This window comes from Eptesicus fuscus, chromosome 14 (genome assembly GCF_027574615.1).
Source record: "Eptesicus fuscus isolate TK198812 chromosome 14, DD_ASM_mEF_20220401, whole genome shotgun sequence".
NCBI lineage: Eukaryota > Metazoa > Chordata > Mammalia > Chiroptera > Vespertilionidae > Eptesicus > Eptesicus fuscus.
This window is the reverse complement of record NC_072486.1, coordinates 47,826,203-47,849,229: the sequence shown is the minus strand read 5'-3', so window position 1 is coordinate 47,849,229 and position 23,027 is coordinate 47,826,203. Positions and strand designations below refer to the sequence as shown.

Sequence of the window (23,027 nt, the reverse complement as noted above, 5' to 3'; positions counted from 1 at the left end):
ATTGACATCTAATCATTGATAATTATGACAGCTCATTATGCAGAACTTGGTCGACTACCAAGAATGAGCTTATTCTTGGTCTTTTAGTAACTGGTGGACATTGAAGGAGGAGAGTACCTGGGATGGAAATGAACAATTCTGGAACTTTGGGACTGTTACTAAGTTGGGTGTGAAGTTTGTAAAACCATTTACGATTGTTCAGATCTAACAAGCTGCAGTTTTTGAAAAGGCCTGTCTCAGAACATGCTTTGGAAAACAGATTGTATGAAATGTATGCAGCCATTTAAAATGTGTGTGTGTGCATTGGTGAACATATTTAAAGTTATAAGAATGGTTGTAATTTCAGGGTGGTGCGCTTTGAGCTTTTAAAATATATATTTAAAAACAATTTTAAAGCACAAAGATAATACAGATGATCCCAGAATGGAGAAAGCCTCTCAAAGCACCACAACAAAAGTAGGAACTGTTAAAGAAATTATTCATTTGCTTACTTTAAAATAACTAAACTTCTATAGATTAAAATACCATAAATAGAATTCAAAGGCAAAAGGTAAACCCAGAAAAATTTTGTAACTTACGAGCAAATTTACTTTCCTTGCTATAGATGGATTATAAAAAGAAGGAGCAGGAAACATGAAAAAAATTTCAGCTTCACTAGCAGTCCTCCCAGAAATCAGTGAGATACTGTCTTAAAAATGTGGCATACATTAAAAAATCCAGCTTCTAGTGAGGGTGCAGAGAAATGAGCCTACTTATACATTGCTAGAAAGTATAATTCAGTGTGATTTTTCTGAGAAATATGTAACAAAAGCTTATAAAATATGCATGTACTTTGGAATAGCTAATCTAAGGATTTAGTCTAAGAAAATATAAAAAATGACAAGTAAATTAATATTCTGTCATAGGTACACTGTTTAACTAATGCCCTCTTACTGAGCATTCGTTTTCAGTTTTTTTGCTAGTAAGGATGATTATTTCAGCATTGTTTAGGTAAGTCTGCATTTCTCTAATACTGTATTTAGTGAATACTAGTATTCAGCAAATATAAAATGACAAAACATGCTATACAACAACACATATAATGTATAAAAAATTATTTTGGTGTGAATAAATGCATTAAAAAAGATAATAAACCAAAATGTTAATAGTGATTATTTCTGAGCAGCGGAATTATAGGTCATTTTTAGTTCTTTTTTTCCTCCAGTTTTGTACAGTGCACGTGTATTTATAATGCAGTGAATTTATTAAAAAAACAAAAGGCAGTAGAAGCTGTGGGCCTACTTGGGAACAAGTTGTTTCCGGTTAGTTTAATGCTGAGATCATTTGGTGTTCGCTTTACTAGCAGACCCCTTTCCAGGTATATTCCACCCCCCACCCCCACCCCCCGCCCCTTTCCTGGCCTAGAGGTGAATATTTGACTTCCTGCGTACTGTATTTCCTGGGTCTGTTTCTCTTTTGCTGGTCTAATCTTCCCATTCTTTCCCCCATATCTTAATCCCTCAACTACTTCCCATGCCCTCCATAAAGCTGTCTTAATCTTATGAAAGGCACCTGTGTTTATTTTATTAAATTGTAATACTGGATTATGTGCTGATGAGTCATCTTCAGTTTCCTTTCCTTAGTGGTATTGTGAACTTCCTATCCCTTTTTGCTACTTAACACCTTTTAGTGATAGTAGATGTACTTTAAAATGGAATGTTTAAACCTGTTGTCATTATGCTTAAGAAATACATTTACTTTAAAAAATTAAATACTTTTGGCGCAGTTTGTGCTATAGCTTGGAAAATTTAAAGGTTACTTACCATCGATTTAAGCAATGCCTTCTAAATGATACAAATTAAGGATACTCTTGGAATTACGAGAAAATGGGTGCACAGAAATGTGTCACCAAATGCCGGGGCGGGTGCCTTTACTATGTAGGAATTGGTTAAGTATATGCTTACTAAAATAGTAAAGTGTGCCTGGGAGCAAAGCCAGAGACTTCAGCTCCCCTCCCAGTAGGATGGAGGCCTGCTGTGGATGGGGTGACAAATCAGCCACGGCCCACACATGTGTCAGTTCCAAGTGGAACTCCAGGAGTAGAGCTCCAGGTCTGGTTCTTTCCCTCCTTGAGCCCTAAGCTCATGTTGGGGAACTAGGAAATGCTTGGTTTGGGGAAGGGTGGAAAAGAAAAAGTATGAGTGGTTTCCTCTGACTTCAAGCTTACATATTTAAGGTCTGTACACGATTTACTTACAGGTTCATCTACATGTGATACCACCATGTATTCAGTGCTTAGTATGTACCACATGCCAGGCTGACACAAGACAGTGACTTTGGAGTTGCCCCACTCAGCTTGGTTCTTGCAGATGCCTCACTGTGGACACTGGCACAGAGATGTTTTCCTAGTTAGTCATTAGATGGAGACTCCCCAAATCAGAGGGTCTTCTGTTTGATAAAAGGGAAGGCTCCCCTAAGGCACCTATGTTTATTTTATTAAATTGTTGAGCAGTTTTGCCAGGAGTTAGCTGGGACCTTTGTAAATGTGTGTGGTAACTGCCTGGTGGGGTCGGGTTGGGTCGGGTTGGGTTGGGTTGGGTTTGGTTTGGTGGGGGCATTACTGCCTGTGAAGCATTGGACATTGTAAATTGTTTGTTTTGGTTACTGTTATTTTTATAATGTGGGGGAGAAAGAAATTCTATCTCTGCCCTAATTAAACCAACATGAGACAGATTAACAAGAGAAAATAACCAAATTTAATTACATACCTACATATGAGAACCCCACATGCATGAGAGAGTTGGAGACCCCCAGTGCATGAGAGGTTCAGAGGCAGAAAGTTAATATGAGTTGTGTATGGCATTCTGAGCAAAGGATGAGGGAGGCACCTTGAGCTTCAGAGGAGAAGGAGGGTCATTCACAGGATAAGAAGAGCAGATGTTCAGTAATTACATGGAGGTTTGCCCTGCCGTATTGATAGGTCATAAAAAGTTATTTCTGGTGATAACTCTTATTATGGGCAAGGCCCCAAACTTAAATTGTTTAAGGGAGAGATAGAAGTTTCTCATGAGCTGGCAGAGTTCCCATTGCCTCCAGCTCAAAGTAGTCCACATGCCAAAGTGGCACATCCTGGGGAGGCCTCTTCTGAGTCCCTTCACTGCTAAAGGAGCTCAGCTGTAGCACCACATGCCACTGCATTTTCAGTATTTTTACTTATATGTGTAGAGTGTTATTTGCCCTATTTTCTGTGATGTGTAGGCATAGGAGTGGGACGGGAGAGCTGTGAATAAGTAAGTTTAGGAGATGCTAGGTTGAGGAGTCTTTAATATGTCAATGTACATATATATCTCCCTATATTTTACAGTATGTGTGTATAGGGCGTGTACATGTATGGATATAAGGTAATCCCCAATTTAATAAATAGCTTTTGAGGGAAGAAAACCCTACTCTTGTATTAAAGAATGGACTTTGTTTTGTTGAGCTCTGATTTTGGAATCATAGCATGTGAGCAATTATGTGACTTGCAGTAGAGATGTATATAGTAAATGACTGTTCATTTTCCCTGTGTTTGGTGGGATTCTGATTAGCATCTTGAAACACTAGTGTTCTTTGGGAGTGTGGGATCCTAATGAGTACAGTTACAGGTCTAGTTGTCTAGAAAATAACTGCTTCACTTTATTCCTTGTTTAAATCTGAACCGTAAATGCTATTACAGGAAGGATCTAAAACAAATTTAAAGCACATGGATCATCATTAATCCAGGACTCATGAGGCTAGAGTGATTCTCACTTTCTTGGTGGAGTCATATGTAAGTGTACTGCATTTGAAAAGCCTTTCAGTCTGTTGAAATTCAGACTTTCCTTCTCTTATTTTTTAAATATATTTTTATTGATTTCAGAGAGGAAAGGAGAGGATTAGAGAGATAGAAACATTAGTGATGAGAGAGAATCATTGATTGGCTGCCTCCTGCACACCCTCCTCCAGGGTGGTCAAGCCTGCAACCTAGGCATGTGCTCTTAGCCGGAATTGAACCTGAGACCCTTCCGTCTGCAGGTGGATGCTCTATCCATTGACCCAAACTGATGAGGGCTCCTTCTCCTCTTAAAGGTTCTCTTAGATTCTGTCCCATACCTTCTTTCTTCTACATTCTAGCTCAGTAGTTTCCAGAATGTGGACACTTCACATGACATGTGAGGGCACATTCATTTGGGAAATGGAACCAGGTCTTTCTAAAGCATTTTGGCTGCTTAAGGAAGGAATATAGCCTGCAGCATTTTTCAGATTTCTGGGTCAACTTACCCTTATTTTTCTTGAATGATCTCTTACATTGGCTTCTATGGAGAACACTTTGCTCTTCAATTCTGTCTTTTCTTCTGCTGATGGACATTCGGGAGATATCTCTTTGACTTGATTCTGTTCTAGCTTATATTGTTGTGGGGTTTTTCCGTTTTATTTTGGCTCCTTGACTTCCATCTGAGCCCCCAGCTTCATGTGGTCCTCACACCCTCATTTCACCTGTATTCAGGATTTATCGTGGCTTCTGTGACTATGAAGTCTGTCCCCAGTGGGTGTTTGAGTCACCATGATTTGGTAGAGTGAGCTCTGCTCCCAGTCCTTGTTGGTCCTTTACCATATAACCTACCTCATCCCCTTAGGCTCAGAAAGTACTGCAAGTCCAGCTGTGTGCACAGTCCTGGCCTGTTGCATGGCTCACTTACAGCTGTGTGTTGGTCCTGGCTGTTTGGCCTGTCCTGGATCTTCAATCTGGGAATATTAGAAGGAAATTTCAGTAAAGCAAACAAATTTGGGGGAATTTTGTTAACTTCAAGATTTTACTTACAAATGATAAATGTAGAATTTAAAAAAAAATTTTTTTTGATATCAGAGAGGAAGGGAGAGGGAGAGAGAAACATCATTGATGAGAGAGAATCATTAATTTCCTGCCTCCTGCAGGCCCCACACTGGGGATCGAGCCTGCAACCCAGGCATATACCCTAGCTGGTATTCGAACCATGACCTCCTGGATCACAGGTTGATACTCAACCACTGAGTCACACTGGCCGGGCTTGTAGAAATTTTTGTTTGATAGGCTGATTAAATGTCTATGATTAAAGAAATCGCAGATTATAACCAACAAACCACGTTACACTAATGTTTCTTTAGAAAGTGTGGATGTGGCATTAAGATGAACATCCACATTGCTTTATATGGTAGCGGATAGGTGAAAATGTTTGTGTGTAACTAGGACAGTAGGCTCCATTAGTAGTTGTAGTGAAATGTGATTTAAAAAAATATTGATTTCAGAGAAGGGAGAGAGAGAGAGATACAGAAACATCAATGATAAGAGAAAATCATCAATCAGCTGCCTCCTGCACGCCCCAGACTGGGGATTGAGCCTGAAACCCTGGCATATGCCCTGACCAGGAATTGAACCATAAACTCCTGGTTCATAGATCGATGCTCAGCCACTGAGCCACGAGGGCTGGGCTGAAACGTGATTTTTAAAACACATTCTGATTACTCCTTTCGACAAAAGTGAATCAAGAATTCAGTGTTTACATTAAAAGTAACTTTTTTTCAAAATGCAGAGCATTAGTCTGTTTTGTCCACAGTCTGGTGTAGACTGAGTCTGAGTGCCTAATCTCGGTGTGTAATCTGAAAATAGTCCTATAATGTGCTGCTTTGAATAGTTCATTGCATTTATACTTCGCAGAAGTTAATTTATATACAAAGTTTTGATATGTAAGTTTTATTTTAGAAATTTGAATTGTGTTTAGAAGCCAAGTCCTCTGAAGTGTCCCTTTTTAATACAGAGTTATTGATAAAAACTATAGGGAAAATCTGGATTTTGTGATTCTGATGTTCTCTTAAAAAATATTAACTACATGCCCTCTGGTTTGACTCAGTGGTTGAATGTTGACCCATGTGCCAAGAGGTCACCGTTTCAATTCCCGGTCAGGACACATGCCCGGGTTATGGGCTCAGTCCCCAGTGGGGGATGTTCAGGACACAGCCTATTGATGATGTTTCTCATTCTTGTTTCTTTCTCATCGATGTTTCTATTTCTCTATTCCTCTCCCTTCATCTCTCTCTAAAACTCAATAAAAACATTAGCTACATTTTCAACTGGGAATATGGTTTGATAGTTTTTTCAAAATAAGCGATTTGAAGCATTAGTGTGAAAGCCTTGCCTGAGAAGATACAGTTAATGCGTCTTGACTAGAAGCTGTTCAATGAAAAACCTCGAGAAAATGCTAGAAGTGGAATATGTGATAGAATCATCTTCTGAGCTGAAACTGATGCTGCAGGTTTTATCATGTTTTCCCCTTTGAATAGATATGGCCAGATAGTTTTGAGTCAGAGTGGGGAGATTTTTTTTAAGCCTCCCCCCCCCCCACTTGCTTCCAGAAAACCTCTTGAAGGTTATCAAGTGGCATACTTTCATGAGTGCAGAAGGTTTACTTATGTAATTGAGAGACTGAATCTAATGATTCTTATTGATCTGAGCCCAGGTTTAAACACACGATTGTTTATTCTGTACCTCCCATACCTTTTCCCCAATGTATATAATGTCTGAAAATACTAAATTTGCAAGTACTTCATGTTATTATAGTAGTTGCTAAGGATATTTGCAACAAGATGCTTTTTACCAAGTGCAGCACTGAACATGAGCACAGAATGGGTGCAGATCTCTGGCAGGTGGACCCACCAGGACAGTAGGTAGCAGGCAGCAAGCTCGTTGTGACCCTGAGTAGTTAGCACCATTATCCATCCACCTAAAAGAGGGCGCAACTTCATTACCCTACGTACCTTCAGTAGGGAGAGTAAATTGATAAATTGTATTCAAATCAAATCAAAACATAAATGCTCCAGATCAGAAAGGGAGCATGGTGGGAGGGTGGGAGGAGCACAATATCCTTTTAAAACCAATTGGTAGTGAAATGGAAAGTGTCTTTGAAAGGTCAATTAGGTAGGAAAAACTGCTGATCAGAGTTTTTGAACTTAGGGTTAATTTGTGTTAGTGGAATGAAAAGGCTTAAAAACCTGGATTGGATGAATAACTTCTTGTTCCCTAGAGATGTGGTAGCTTTCCAAATCTTAGCAAATATTAATTTGAGGCTCAGCACTCACCAACTATGTACAGACATCATCACACACGCGGGAAAGTTGAAAATGAGTTGAACAGAATTTTGGGAACTATGAGTTGAAGCTAATTTCATTTAAGGGAGAGTTCCAGCATTTGTAGCAGGATAATGCTGACTTTCTGAGCAGCCCTCCTGCCTGTACCTCATCAGCAGAGGCGGAAATTGCCGGCTACATGTAACATGTGATTGTGCCGCCCCAGCTGAAGGCCTAGATTTCCACCCTCAGTGGCCTTAGGATGTTTCCTGCATCACTAGCATCTCTGGAGGGGGAAAAAGAAAACAATTGGTTTTTGTATTTGGGAATGTGTTTCTTTGGGCTCTTAGAATGACCCCAAACACACACAGACATAACTGAAACCAAAGATGCACTGAAGAACACTTTCCTTATGTTCTGTGAGCTCTATTCTTTCTGTTTCACTGTTTAAAATGTTCCATTGCCATTTACTGGGTTACTGTCATGCCCCACATGGATTGCAGTTCTCAATTTGAAAAACATTCGTAGTGTAGATAATCAGGATCAAATCTAATATCACTTTTCCTTGTTTTAACATGAATGAAAATGCTTTGTAATAAAATATATGCAAGCTAGATCATTGAAAAATGTGTTCATAAAATTGTGCTGAAACTGAGACTTGAAATTTGGTCCTTAGCAGTTAAAAGTAGTTTATGTGGATAAACCATCTGTAGCACCTGTTAAATATTAAGTGCCCATAGTCATCTGCAAGTTTTTGAGTTTCGTTTTTTTTTTTTTTTATAATGTTTTTATTGATTTCAGAGAGTAAGGGAGAGGGATAGAGAGATAGAAACATCAATGATGAGAGAGAATCATTGATTGGCTGCTTCCTGCACGCCCCCTACTGGGAACTGAGCCTGAAACCCAGGCATGTGCCCTTGACCGGAATCGAACCCAGGACCCTTCAGTCCGCAGGCTGACGCTCTAGCCACTGAGCCAAACCAGCCAGGGCAAGTTTTTGAGTTTTTAAAGCAATATATATTAGTGATACTTGATACCCTACTTGAAAGTCATATGGTAATTAAAACAAAGAATTTATATGCTGACTAAACTAAAAATCAGTTATGGCCCAGCTAGCATGGCTCAGTGCTTGAGCATCAACCTATAAACCAGGAGGTCACAGTTGCATTCCCAATCAGAGTACATGCCCAGGTTTCGGGCTCAGTCCCCTGTGTAGGGCGTGCAGGAGGCAGCCGATCAATGATTCTCTTCCATCATTGATGCTTCTGTCTCTCTCCCCTCCCTTCCTCTTTGAAATAATATATACTAGTATATACATACATACATACGTATATATATATGTATATTTTAAAGAGTCAGTTATGAATTAAACAATATTTAAGGCTTTGAGTGCTTGTATGTGGATTTTATGATTTTAAAACGACCCCTTTCTATTAATTGTTCAAGTACCAAATCTAAGATAATGAAAATAGTTTCTTAATACTAAGAATGTTTATAGAAGAAAATTCTATACTTAATGACATCTGAAATTTCTCAAAACTATAAATATACATGTATTTAGGGGAATGAGTTAGAACAGCATGTTTCTGTATTATATAATTAGAAGGACAAAGATTGATCTCCAGTGGAAGGCAGCTGTATTTATTTAGTGTAAGAACTAATTTCAAAGCTCTTCTGGATTTTAGAAAGTGGGAGACACATGGAGAGAACTAAACTGTGAAATTTTAAATGCATTTGATCTTATCCTACCCCAGAATGGTGGGTCCTAGCATTGTTTCTTAATTTTTAAAGCCATATGTTTTACTGTTTTTATGGCTTGTTTGAATAATTATATTTTTATTAAATTTAATACATAATGTAAATATCTTATCCCCCCTCCATCCTGTTTCCTCAGTATTGTTACTATGCTGATAGAAATAAAATGAAATGTAGTTAACCAAGTTTCAACATGTTCCTATATGCTGATGGACTGAGTGGGTTGTTTTTGTTTTGTTTTTAAAGTATCATCAGAGAATTAGGTGTCCCCCAAATATTTGGAGTAGTGAATTCACCAATATTTCTGGAACCCCTGAAGTGTGCCAAAGCACTGTTTGATGGTGAGGATTCAATTGTGAATTAGGCCTCTGCCCTCCAGCCACAGAACACAACCCACAAGTCAGAAGTATTGCTTCTCTTCAATCTGAAGTCCCAGAGCCAATGTCCTGTTTAAAGAGAACCTTTAATTATTGATATATTTCCTTTTTTATAGTAAAGGGTATAAATGTAAAACCACTTATTAAAACATCCATTACTCAAATAGTAATAATTAGCAAAACAGTCTAATTTTTAATTAAGAAAAATAAGCAAACATACTGGTATTCAATACTAGCTTTTTGTACACTCAAGTTTTCTAGATAATAATATAAGTGTATTTCATGTGCAAAATATAAAAATCAGAAAATAAGCCTCTACTTTCAATTGTTTTGATTTATGGTATTATTATGTTATCTTACAGAAATAGTTTCATTGCCCTGAAAATTCTCTGTGCTCTATATTTATCTGTCCCTCCCCTAAGCCCCTGGCAACCATTGATCTTTTTACTGTCTCCATAGTTTTGACCTTTCCAGAATGTCATACAGTTGGCATCATATAGTACGTAGCCTTTTTAGATTGATTTCTTTGACTTAGTAATATGCCTTTAAGTTTACTCTATGGAAGGTTCATTTATTTTTAATGCTGAGTGATATTCTGTGGTCTGGGTGTACCACAGTTTATCCACTCACCTACTGAGGGACATCTTGATTTCTTCTAAGTGTTAGCAGTTATGAATAGAGCTGCTATAAACGCTATGTGCACAGTTTTGTGTGGACATAAATTTTCAGTTCATTTGGGTAAATGCCAAGGAGTGTAATTGCTGAATTGTGTGAATGATAATAAAATACATTTTTTACAGAAAATGTTTAACCAAAATTAAAATTGAATTTAAAAAAAAAATTATTGCAGGATCTTATGGTAAGAGTATGTTTAGTTTTGTAGGAAGCTGCCAAACTGCCTTCTAAAGTGGCTGTACCATTTTGCATACCCACCGGCAATGAAGGAGAAGAGAATTACCAGGTGTACGGTTACTAATGCGGATTTTTTTCAATAGATGGAGTTACACTATGTTGATATATATGCGATTTGATATGTATGCTATTTTGTTGTATTGACAGCAAGCTTCAAAACTTCATATGTCAAATTTTCTGAAGGTGTTAACATCATAGATATTTTTACGCTTAAAAATGTCAAATTTCATGCCAAAAAAAGAGCATTTGCGGGAAGTTTTAATTATTTTATTTTGAAGAAAAGTCCTGCTGAATACTTTGGGAAGCTTATGGTGAACATGCTCCATCTCAAGATACTTGTGAACGCTGGTTTAAACGCTTTAAAAATGATAATTTCGATGTGAAAGACAAAGAATGTCCAGGTCAACCGAAAAAGTTTGATGACCAACAATTACAAGCACTATTGGATGAAGATGTGTGTCAAACTCAAAAACAACTTGCAGAAAGATTAAACGTTGCTCAGCAAACAATTTCCGATTGTTTACAAGCAATGGGAAAGATTTTAAAGGAAGAATCAACTGAACGAAAGACAAATGGAAAACCGAAAAGTCATCAGTAAAATGTCGCTTCAAGGGCACGAAAGAAAGTCTTTTTTGCATTGAATTGTGACTGGCGATGAAAAGTGGATTAATTTTGGGAATCCCAAAGACACTAATTCATGGGTTGATCCAGGTCAACCATCAACATCGACTGCAAGGCCAAATCGCTTATGAAAGAAGACAATGCTCTGCTTTTGGTGGGATCAGGAAGGTGTGGTATATTATGAGCTGCTAAAACCAGGTGAAACCGTTAATACTGATTGCTACTGACAGTAAATAATCAATTTGAACCATGCTTTTATTGTGAAATGACCAGAATGTTCCAGAAGACATGGCAAAGTAATTTTGCTTCATGATAACGCATCATCACACGCTTCAAAACCAATTAAAGACACATTAAAAGATCTTGCCTAGGAAGTATTAACCCACCCACCATATTCACCAGACCTTGCTCCTTCAGATTACCACTTGTTCCGATCGATGGCACATACACTTTCTGAGCAGCACTTCAAAATGTACAAAGAAGTGGAAAATTTGGTCTCTGAATGGTTTGCCTCAAAACAAGAAAATTTCTATGGGGACAGTATCCACAAATTACCTGAAAGATGGGAGAAATGTGTAGCTAGCGATGGACATTACTTTGAATAAAGCACTTTTTAAAAATAATATATTTTTATTGATTTCAGAGGGAAAAGGAGAGAGAGAGAAAGAAAAGAGAAACATCAATGATGAGAATCATTGATCTGCTGCCTCCTGCATGCTCCTTGATGGGGATCGAGCCCACAACCTAAGCATGTGCCCTTGACCAGAATTGAACCCAGGACCCTTCAGTCCGAAGGCCAGAGCTCTATCCACGGAGCCAAACCAGCTAGGGCTGAATAAAGCACTTTTGATGTTTCTCTTGAAATTACCATGTTTTCTTTGATCACAAAATCCGCATTATTAACCGGTACACCTGGTATTATTGCTCCACATCTTCACCAGCATTTGGTGTTGTCAGTGTGCTTATTTGCCGTCAATGTTTCTTTGGTAAAGTCTTTGGCCCATTTTGTTGTTGTTGTTAATCCTTTCCTGGGGATTCCCCTCCCCCCATCCCCCCATTTTAGAGAGAGTGGAAGGGAGGGGGAGAGAGAGAGAGAAACATTGATGTGTGAGAGAGACATCAATTAGTTGCCTCCTGCACTCGCCCTGCCTGGCCTGGGGATAGAACCTGCAACCCAGGTAGGTGCCCTTGATGGGAATCGAACCCAAGACCCTTTGGTGTGTGGGCTGACGCTCTAAGTTGTGAACCACACAGGCCAGGGCGGCCATTTTTTAAATATATATATATATACACATACATATATATATATACATATATATATATATATATATATATGTATGTATGTATGTATATATATTTTTTTTTCCCATCACCATTTATCCCCTCTATGCCCTCTTGCCCCCCCCCCCTTTTTTTTAATGAGTGGTTTTCTTACAGAGTTTTAAGAGTTCTTTATATATTTTGGCTAATAGTCCTTTATCAAATGTGTCTTTTGTAAATATTTTCTCCCAACTCTGTGGCTTGTCTTACTATTTTCTTCACATTGTCTTTCATAGAACAAAAGTTTCTAATTGTAATGAAGTCCACTTTATCAATGATTTCTTTCATGGATCCTGCATGTTTTATCTAAAAAGCCCTCGTCATCCTTGAGGTCATCTAGGTTTTCTCTTGTGTTGTCTTATAGGAGTTGTATAGGTTTGCTCCACTTTTATTTTTAAGGAAGGTTTTGCAAATGTTATGTGAATAATGTTCAACATATGAAAATTTTCTTTGCCTTAATGGATTTTAATCATTTTCTGACTAAAATTAGGTGAATTGGATGGGTCTTTAAGGATTATCTCCTACTACCCCATTTTTTGTTAGAGGAATAAAGAGAGCTATCATTTGGAGAATTCCTGTTATGTACCAAGCATAGAACCAGGCCTTTTTACTTGTGATATCTTATTTAAATCTTTACAACAACTCTGAGAAGTTGGTATTTAGGTCTCTCATTTAAAATGAGTTAACAATTAGAGGAGCCAAGCATCGTAGAGGAGCCAAGTGTTGCCTCCTGAGTGGACCAACATGCAGTGCTCCCTGGTTGTGGTCTCTTCTCTGGAAGGGCGGGCATAGTCTTTTTTAGCTCCCGTCTTGGGAAGATCTGAGTTAGATGTTATCTTGATGAGATCCCCCTGTTGAGGACAGTGGGAAGCATGAACACAGGCAGAATACTTTATAGCAGGTCAACTTTATAGCAGACTCTGAATTCAGGATTACACCCATTCAATTGTGAGACATGCACAAAAGTTTCCTATGAGATTGCTGCTGTAAGTAATTATCGGTGGCACATTATTCTTGAATAAGGTTTATTTTGGAAGTTGAAGCATGATAGTTGTAATGTCCTTAGATACAACTCAATTACTGCTGTGTCATTGAGCATTCCCACCAGCAATTGTTAAGTTGTTTTGAATTTTTAATGTACTGTCTAAAATTCTGGAACCCAGAGATAAATTCTTGGAGGTTTGAAAGTATAAGTTTGAGAGAGAGCCCTTGTCATCCTTAATTTGTTTCTTACTCATGCCACTCATATCCCATCCACTCACCATAATTCCTACTGGGTTTGGTTTTAAGCATCTGGCCTTTCTTTTCCATTGTTGGGCATTTAAGTTGAGCCTGTATCTCAACCCTAATAACCTCCCAGTTAATTTCCCTGCCCTCAAGTCCCCAGTCATCCCAACTCCACAGAGCTCTCAGACAAATGTTCCTAAAGCCTTCTTGATCTTTGTGGCCTGGAATGATTTCTCTCAGACCTTCTGAGCTTGTATTGCAGTTTTTGTCTGTACCTTTAATATGGCAGTAAATCCTATATGCCACCTGACAGCTCTGGTAGCTTCAGCTAAATCTTCTAAATTACATTGTCACTTGCTTATATATGTTGCAGGAGAGTATGAGCCCACCTCTATCAGTAACATCTTAAATAGCAGCTTTTAAAGTTTCTGGCCAGCAGAATACTTGATACAATAGCCTTTCGTGCTAAGGCCCCCTCAGTATGCAGAACCTAGTTATTTTGTAGAGATACATGTCTCTCTGTGAATGACCTGAATTTGACCCATAAAGGTTTATAACTAGCATGCTTTAAAGCTGTTTTTTTTCTTAACAGCTTTATTGATATATAATTCACATACAATAAAATTAGCTAGTTTTATTAAATGTATAATTTAGTGATTTTTAGTAAAGTTAGAGTTCTGTAGCCATCAAAGTTCAGTTTCAGAACATTTCCATCACTCACAGAAGATCCTTGTGCCTGTTTGTAGTCACTCTGCATTTCCATTCCAGCCAAGCACTAATCTACTTCCTGTCTCTGTAGTTTGCCTGCTCTGTGGACTTCATTTTTCTTTTTCTTTTAATTCTCATCCGAGGCCATGCTTATTGATTCTTAGAGAGAGGGGTAGGAGAGAGAGAGAGAGAGAGAGATCCATGTGAGAGAGAACATTGATTGGTTGCCTTCTGTACGTGCCCCGATCAGGGATCAAACCCGCAACCTGGGTATGTGCCCAGACTGAGAATTGAACCTGCAACCAACCAACTAAGCCCCACCAGCCAGGGCAATACTTTATTTTTCATTGTTAAATAGTATTTTTTTAAAAAAATATATTTTTACTGATTTCAGAGAGAAAGGGAGAGAGAGAAACATCAATGATGAGAGAGAATCATTGATCGATTGCCTCCTGCACAACCCCCACTGGGGATCAAGCCCACAACCTGGGCACGTGTCCCTGACCGGAATCGAACTTGGGACCCTTCAGTTCGTAGGCTGACGCTCTATCCACTGAGCCAAACCAGCCAGGGCCAAATAGTATTCTTTTGTAGGACTTTGTGACATTTTTAATCTATTCACCCACTAATGGACATTTGGGTTCCACTTTGGGCTATTATAAATATGGTGCTGTGCACATACAGGTCTTTGGGTGGACATATGTTTTGTTTGGAAGGGTAGACATGTCATAATGGAATTGATGGGTCATGTGATAAATTTATGTTAACTGAAGGAGGTCTTTTAATATCCCAAATTATTAACTTTGAGAAAAGGTATAAACAAAGCATTTTGAAGAATTTTGATACATTCAGGTCTTTGGAATCTGCCTTGGTTCTTTGAGAAATAGCAGAACCCATTTCCAATTTGAGCACGTGTTTCTGTTGCTCATCTTACTTTATAGACATGGATTTAAAGATTTTGAATGATTTTAAGTAGAGACAAACTCAGCTCTTATCTCTGGAAAGCCATCTGTTAAGATATTAATTGGAATTTTTTATACTTGCCATCTGTAATTGTTTGAACTTCATTATAATCTCTTTTGTATAGGGATGGAATGATATATTTAAATGTTACAAGTAAGTATAAGTTCTGCAAGCCTTGAATTTTCGTAATGAAGTGCTATTGGTTTATCAAAGGTAGCAGATATCCTCCTGGTAGATGTGCAATAGAACGAACCCTCATTATTGAAGCACAACCAAGTGGGCTCCATATATAAGGTTTTTTAAGTTTAGATTCCTTCTTGATTAAAAGAATGAAATTTGCCCAACTCATGTGGCTCAGTGATTGAGTGTTGATCTGTGAACCAGGAGGTCACGGTTTGATTCCTAGTCAGGGCACACGCCCAGGTTGTGGGCTTGATCCCCACTGGGGGGGTGAACAGGAGGCAGCCAATCAATGATTCTTTCTCATCATTTATATTTCTGTCTCCCTCTCTCCTCTCCCTTCTCTGAAATCAATAAAAATATTTTTAAGTGAAATGTAAAAATAAGTATTATTCAAATACTAATTAATGAATATTCAAATGAAGTAGAAAGCTTTAAATAGTTTGGGAATGTAAGTATAAATAAACTTCCAGTTCATCAATTTGCTGGCTCTTCATTGACCTGTTGATTTGCAGTCATTTGGACTGTCATTAAATAGTCATGTCCTGAATCTTTGGAATGTCTTTGTTGTAATTGCAAGTTCAAGAGGAAGTCTTGGTAGCTAGCGCCTTTTAAGGTAGCGCACCTTCACCTTCTGTGGAAACAGCTTGTGGTGGGGAGTGGTTGATGGAAAGAACACAGCTTTAGAACCCAAATACTTGGGTCTGGGTCTGAATCCCTACCAGGTATTAGTAGAGTGTTGTTGGGCAATTATTTAATATCTTTGAGCCAGAGTTTCCTCATTTGTAAGAAGTAGATAGTACCATACAGATAATATGGTTATTGTACCAGTAAGTGTTCAGTGAGACAAAGTATTAAAGCCCCTATTGTCACAGAGTCTAGCATTCTAACCTCCACTAAATATTATACCCTTTCCTTACAGAGTTAGTAAACTGGCATGGAGCAAGCAGTTCTACTTGATGGACACTGCCTAGGGGAGGGCATGGGTGTGGGGGAGTATATAAGGTGGTTATGGAGTCTGTTCATTTAATAGAATGAATAGCTATTTGTGTTTTAGAAATTAACCTGGGCAGTATGTGGGGGATGGGTTGGAGGGGGTGAGACTGGTGACAGACCAGTAAAGAGACTTGTTAGTGACCCAGGTGAGAGATCCCAGCCATCTGCAAGGGAGGGCAGTTGGGGGTGACCGGGCCGGCAGAGGAGGGCAGTTAGGGGCAACCAGGCCTGCAGGGGAGGGCAGTTGGGGGCATCCAGGCCTGCAGGCGAGGGCAGTTGGGGTGACCAGGCCAGCAGGGGAGGGCAGTTAGGGCAACCAGGCCTGCAGGGGAGGGCAGTTGGGGGCAACCAGGCCAGCAGGGGAGGGCAATTAGGGGTGACCAGGCTGGCAAGAGAGGGAAGTTAGGGATGGCTGGGCCAGCAGGGGAGGGCAGTTGGGGGCGACCAGGCCAGCAGGGGAGGGCAGTTGGGGGTCAATTGGGCCGGCAGGGGAGTGGTTAGGGGGTGATCAGGCTGGCAGGAAGAAGTAGTTAGGGGCAATCAGGCAGACAGGCAGGTTAGTGGTTGGGAGCCATCAGTCCTGGATTGTGAGAGGGATCCCAGATTGAAGAGGGTGCAGGCTGGGCTGAGAGACACCCTCCCGCACCCCACCCCACCCCCCTGCACAAATTTCGTGCACCAGGCCTCTAGTATCTAATAAGTATGTTGTTTTGTTTTGTTTTTGTGTGTGTGTGCTTTTTAAATATAGTTTATTGATTTTTTTTTTACAGAGAGGAAGAGGGATAGAGAGTTAGAAACATCAATGAGAGAGAAACATTGATCAGCTGCCTCCTGCACACTCCCTACTGGGGATGTGCCCACAACCAAGGCACATACCCTCGACCAGAATCGAACCTGGGACCCTTGAGTCCGCAGGCCGACGCTCCATCCACTGAACCAAACTGGTCAGGGCGGTGTTTTGTGTTTTGAATTTTCTAAGCATAAGTACAGGAAAACGATGGTGGCCAGTGCCTTAACCAAATCTGTATTATATGGTCATTTACAATGTCTTCCCATCTTATCTAGGGGATTGCTAGCCTTCTTCCCCCTCATAGAAGAACTTTTTTTGCCTTTTAAATCTTACGTATAAAAGTGGTATCATACTCTGATTCCTCTGTCACATTTTTCACTTAAGAACTCTATCTACAATTCATGTTGAAGTATGGATCTGAAGTTGAAGCTCTGTGTGTGTGGTTCATTGTGACACTCCCACAATTTATTGGTCAATTCTGCTAGTGGAACGTGGAGTTGTTTCCAGGTTTGGAATTTTTGTTGTCGTTCTCATAAACAGTAACACAAATTCATGTATCTGCCTGTTTCCTGGCATACATATGCAAAGTGTGTGGGTCTAAATCATTTGTTTTGCTGGTGGTGTGCATACTTCTAACCTAGTCTCAGAAAGCAATTAATGGCTTTATTGAGTGATACCCAGGATCATTTCTATTATAACCAGATTTAAAATGTCACTAAACTAGAAAGGCTAAACCTAGTTTTGTTTTATGTGTTTATTTCATAATTTTTAAAAATTTGTTATGGGGAAGGGAAGTGGGGGAGGGAAGGAGGGCAAGAAACATCTATTGGCTGCCTCCCTCATGCTCCCTGACCAGGATCTAACTGGAAACCTAGGTATGTTCCCTGATTGGGAATTGAACCCACCACCTTCTCGTGCACAGGACAATGCTCCAACCAACTGAGCCACACTGGCCAGGGTGTTTTATTTTTTAACAGTGAAGTTTAACTGTATTTTCATTAACTCGAATATAGACTTTATTTTTAGAAGATATTGTAACACTTTTATCTTTTTTCTTTTTTTTTTTTTTTTTACATATTTTTAAAGCAATCAACCTAACTCAAGCAGCTATAGTGTTTTTTGAGAAACCTTGTTTCTTGCATGCCTGTTACAATTCTGATTTGAATGGTCTTAACACTCCTCAGCTTTGGCTTCTGCAATAGCATTTGCTCGGCGTGTTTGGTCTTAATTTATAGAGATGGGAATAAATATCAGGACTGCATTAATAGGCAGAAATGGTATGTGGATTTTTTTAGTATTTAAAGTGAAATTGAGGAGAGGGGGTACAATTCTCTTATTACTTAAATTTATGTGTTCCTCCCCTGCAGTAGAAATGTAGTTAAGTTCATTAAGGTCTTAGGAATTTATATTTCTGTTTTGTGTCAGGGGAGTAATACATGAGGAGGATACACAAAGTTTACTTGGTTAGGCATGTGGTAAGAAATGCTTTGCCCCATAGTCCTATCCAAGGATCCCCGGCCCAGTCTTGTAAAGCCGAGGCCATCCTCCTCCTGGCATTAGAGGCTTAAATCTCCTTGTCTCATCCCATGGTCATCTCTCTATTTTCTTTTCTTTTTTTAAAATATATTTTATTGATTTTTTACAGAGAGGAAGGGAAAGGGATAGAGAGCTAGAAATATCGATGAGAGAGAAACATCGACCAGCTGCCTCCTGCACACCCCCTACCGGGGATGTGCCCGCAACCAAGGTACATGCCCTTGACCGGAATCGAACCTGGGACCTTTCAGTCTGCAGACCGACGCTCAATCCACTGAGCCAAACTGGTTTCGGCTCATCTCTCTATTTTCTAAACCAGCACCCTATAGTTGCTTATCATCCTCTGATCAAAACCCCTACCCCATCCCTTCTTTCCCCACCTTAGTTGTTTAGAGAGCTTTCTTAAGTCCTATTCTTTCAACTTCCAGGCTCTTCCTCAAAGACTCCTTAAAGCCAAGGTGTGGCTCTTTATATTCTCCCATATCCCACAAGCCTCCAGGTTGAAGGTGGGCCTGTGCACTCTGATGTTTGCAGCCATGGACAGTCTCATTGGAGGCTCTGCTCATTTCCCTCCCTGTGGTCTGCTCACCACCATATTTCAGAAATTAAGTGGACACTCTGACACCCAGCTCAGAGTCTTCATCTCCACTTCAACACCCATTATCTGAGTGGACTTGGCTTTAGCGTGGACAGTCCTCCCAGGGCCTTGACCTCTTGCTCCTTGAACTCCATTCTGTCCCTAGACCTGACCCAGCCTGCACCACTTCGAGTCAACAATCACACTTCTAACCACAGCCACCTCTCCTTTATTCCTTGCTCTTTCTTGAGACAGAGATCCCCCTCTAATTTCTTCACTTCTTCATGGCCAAGGCTCTTAAAGATAAGTCTTGAGGCATTTTGGTCCCTTCCAGCCAGTTTCAGTTTCATTTCTACCCTTAAAACCACAGTGAAATTGTCCTTGCTGAGGTCATCAGTGACTCACATGAAACGAAAGCCAAAAGCTACGTTTCAGAAATCGTCATGATAATGAAAGTAATACCTAGCATTTATGAAATCCTATGCTGCCTTATGTAATCCTGACTCGCAGAGGAATTAAGCGATTTACCCAAGATCATACAAGAAGTAATGGCAGTGACCATTGTTAGGTCCATCCAACCATGGCCTTTTCTTCCCCAAGTCTCCAGGATAGGTGTGGGGAAGGCTCTCACTGTTTTGGGCTTTAACTTTGCAAATACAAACTTTATGGGTTCCCCTCATCAAGTCAGTTTCTAAGTGTTCCTTGGGACTCATTTTGGGCCCATCTTTCTATATTTTCTCTGATTCACTCTGGTTCCAGATTCAAATAGTGCCTGTCAGAGATGAACTTGCACAGCCCAGCTTCCTAGAATGGTTACAAACACCACAGAATCTCATGTGCAGAGGTAGACCTCCTACCAATCTGTCCTTCCTATCTTAGCTTTATGTAAGTGTTCCTCATCCCACTCAAGTCAGCAAGAAAGAAATGCTTCTGTGGCTGCTTGTTGCAGTGTGACTTCCAGCTGTTAAAAAGTAAACACCCAGAAGCTCTTTAGCTCTTTGATGAACAATAGGATATTACATAGCTCACTAAAACAGTAAGGTGTATTTCATTAAGTGAAGTGAGGAGTATCTCGTTACAAAGTGACAAAAGTTGCAGAACAGTGTGTGGTTGATCCCAAGAGCTAGGGATCAGTACAGATTTATCTTTTCTTTTTCTTTTAATATGTTTTTTCTTGGAAACAGGGTTTTCTTAAAAAACCAGTCCTGAGATATGTTTAGGAAAAAATACAGTCAAGTCAATTTAAGAGGGAGATGCTTTATACTGGTTTTTTGACAGAAATTTATAAAATATGTTCACTGATTAAGTCCTCTGAAGTCTTGTAGCAAACAAAATAAAATATTTAACTTCATTAAAGCTAGCATTTTCCAGACTCCCTTTATGTTCTGTTTAGATTATGTCCAATTAGTGTTTAGTACAAGATTAACAATGCTCTTTTAAAACAGTCCTTTCATTGCTAATGAAACTCTGAATTACTGATATCAGAAAGGATATATTTTTCAGAATTCTTAGTAGTTCATGCTTCTACTCGATGAAGGAAGTTTATACTGTTAATCTTGAGAAACAGACTGTTTGATTAGTGCACAGTTTGAATTGTTTGAAAGCTGTTTAGTATTGATTATGTTGGCTTTCATGACCCTTTGAAACAAGATTTTTCTTGGAGACAAGTTCTTAAACATACAACTTTTCTTCTCCATTAAACCTGCTTACTTTGACTTTTGTATGCTGGTCCATTATCTTACTTTCTTAGGGAGAGGTGAAGGTGAAGTGTAATTGTGTGTGCGTGTGCGCGCATGCATGTGAGGTAATTTATTCAGGCTTAATGATGGCCAGTGGCTAGTGTAAAAAGGTACTGCTGGATCTGCCCCTGGTTCCTGTACTTGGTTAGTTGCATTTTGTGCTTCAGTTTCCTGTGCTTCCAAGTAGCAAATAATGCAGATTCTGTGTCAGAAAACTTCAGTGTTCCTTATTGGGTGCCTGGGACCACAGTACGTGCACCCTGGAATGCCAGGGTCTATATACTTTTGAAAACTGCCTAATTTCCTGGGTATATATTTTGTTTAGTTTTTGTTTTTAACATCTATTGGCTTTTTGGCTCGCCTAAATCTTTTGGCTATGAGATGTGATTTCTTAGGAAAATATTTTTACCCCTTTCCTAAAAAAAAACATTAGAAAGAACCTCTGTGACTTGTCATGAAGTCTGCATAAGATTCTTGACAGTTTTGTGGTGTCCCAGTTATGAGATGAAGGATTTATAGCTTGTAAAGTGTATTTCTGAAAATTCAACATTGACTGATAAGCTAGTCTTTTGGGGGCACACCTACATTATATTTTATTACTCCAATCAGTTTACAGTCAGATATTTGCAGCGTTCTTAGTTTTTAAAAGATGTCAGGCTTTAAAAAAATTAGCTTCCTTAAATATTAAACTACTAGAGGCCTGTGGGGTACCTTGGTCTGCCCTGTGGGGTCAGGCTGAAACCGGCTCTCTGACATCCCCCGAGGGGTTCCAGATTGTGAGAGGGCGCAGGCCAGGCCGAAGGACCCCACCAGTACACTATCGGGGCCTGGGAGGGATGCGGGAGGTTGGCCAGCCGGGGAGAGACCGTGGGAGGGCTCCAGGGCATATCCGGCTTGTCTCACTCAGTCCCCATCGGCTGGACCCCAGCAGCAAGCTAACCTACCAGTTGGAGTGTCTTCCCCCTGGTGGTCAGTGCACATCATAGCGAGCGGTTGGAAGGCTTAGCATATCATTAGCATATTACCCTTTGGTTGAATGGATGACCAGACAGCATATTAGGCTTTTATTATATAGGATTGTACTTGACCAGGGCCCACCACAGCGCCTGGTACTTACAGTTCCCTACTAAATATTTACCAAGTAAGTAATATTGGTCACTAAATTTCTGTAACTCTCATAAGTGTGCTTAAACATTGTGTTAAAATATGTATACATTTGTGATGACCAGGATAACATAAAACACTAATTGAAACCAAGAAATAAATTTATAGTCTAAAATTTGGTATGTGAAGGAAAAAGTGTAGAAGAAACAAGATAGAATTTTGTAGAGATTCTTAAGGGGAATTTGGGGCAAGTTCAGATGCTCAGTGGCACTGATATTTCATTATTTCAAAGTCCTTTAAAAACATTCCTTCTATTTTCATGATCTTTGTATTACAGTTTGTGTAATCTATTTTGCTACTCAGGTATCCTTAATTTGAATGTAAGCAAATATGTCAGTGTTTTCTTTTGTTATTTATATTTTCTTTTGTTATTTATATTATTAAAGAATCTTTTCCAGTCTTGGCACTAAAACTATCCTTTCTAATTTTCCTCTAAGCCTTTTAATACTTTTATCAGATGTCTATTGCTGTATAACAAAATCTCCACAAACTTAATGGCTTAAAACAACACACATTGATCATCTCAGAGTTCCTATGGATATGAATCCATGTGTTAACTGGGTCCTGTGCACAGAGTCTTTCACAAGGCTGCCATCAGGTTGCTGGCTGGCACTAGGATCTCATCTGACACTCACCTAGAGAAGCATCTGCTTCCCAGCTCTGTGGTTATTGGCAAGATTCAGTTCTTTGTGGGTTCTTGGACTAAAAGCCTTCGTTCTTTTGGCTGAAGACCACCCTCAGTCATGACCACATGGACCTCTCCATATGGCAGTTTACTTCATGAAAGCCAGGATGGGAGCGAATCAGTAGAGAAACTACTAACAGTAGCTCAATTGGAAGTGACACCTAATCAGCTTCGGTTAGAAGCAAGTCACAGGTCCTTACACCTAAGGGATTACATGAGATCACGAATACCAGGTGTAATAGTGGGGGTCATTTTAGAGTCTATCTGCCATAGATTTTTGTCTTTTAATATTTCAGGATTTAATCTGCTTTATATTAATTGTTGTGTTGATTCTGGCTTTTTTTTTTTCTTTTCTGTATGAGTAAACCTGTTATCCTAG

The 23,027-nt window shown here is 39.5% G+C and overlaps 1 protein-coding gene and 1 pseudogene across 2 annotated transcripts in view; one reads left to right on the top strand and one right to left on the bottom strand.

Moving 5' to 3' along the window:
• The window catches only part of CUL1 (cullin 1), a 91,617-nt gene that overhangs the window by 3,957 nt on the left and 64,633 nt on the right, over positions 1–23,027 (top strand). The gene's annotated exons all lie outside the window — the stretch shown is intronic.
• Positions 17,147–17,256, bottom strand: LOC114227228 (U6atac minor spliceosomal RNA; annotated as a pseudogene).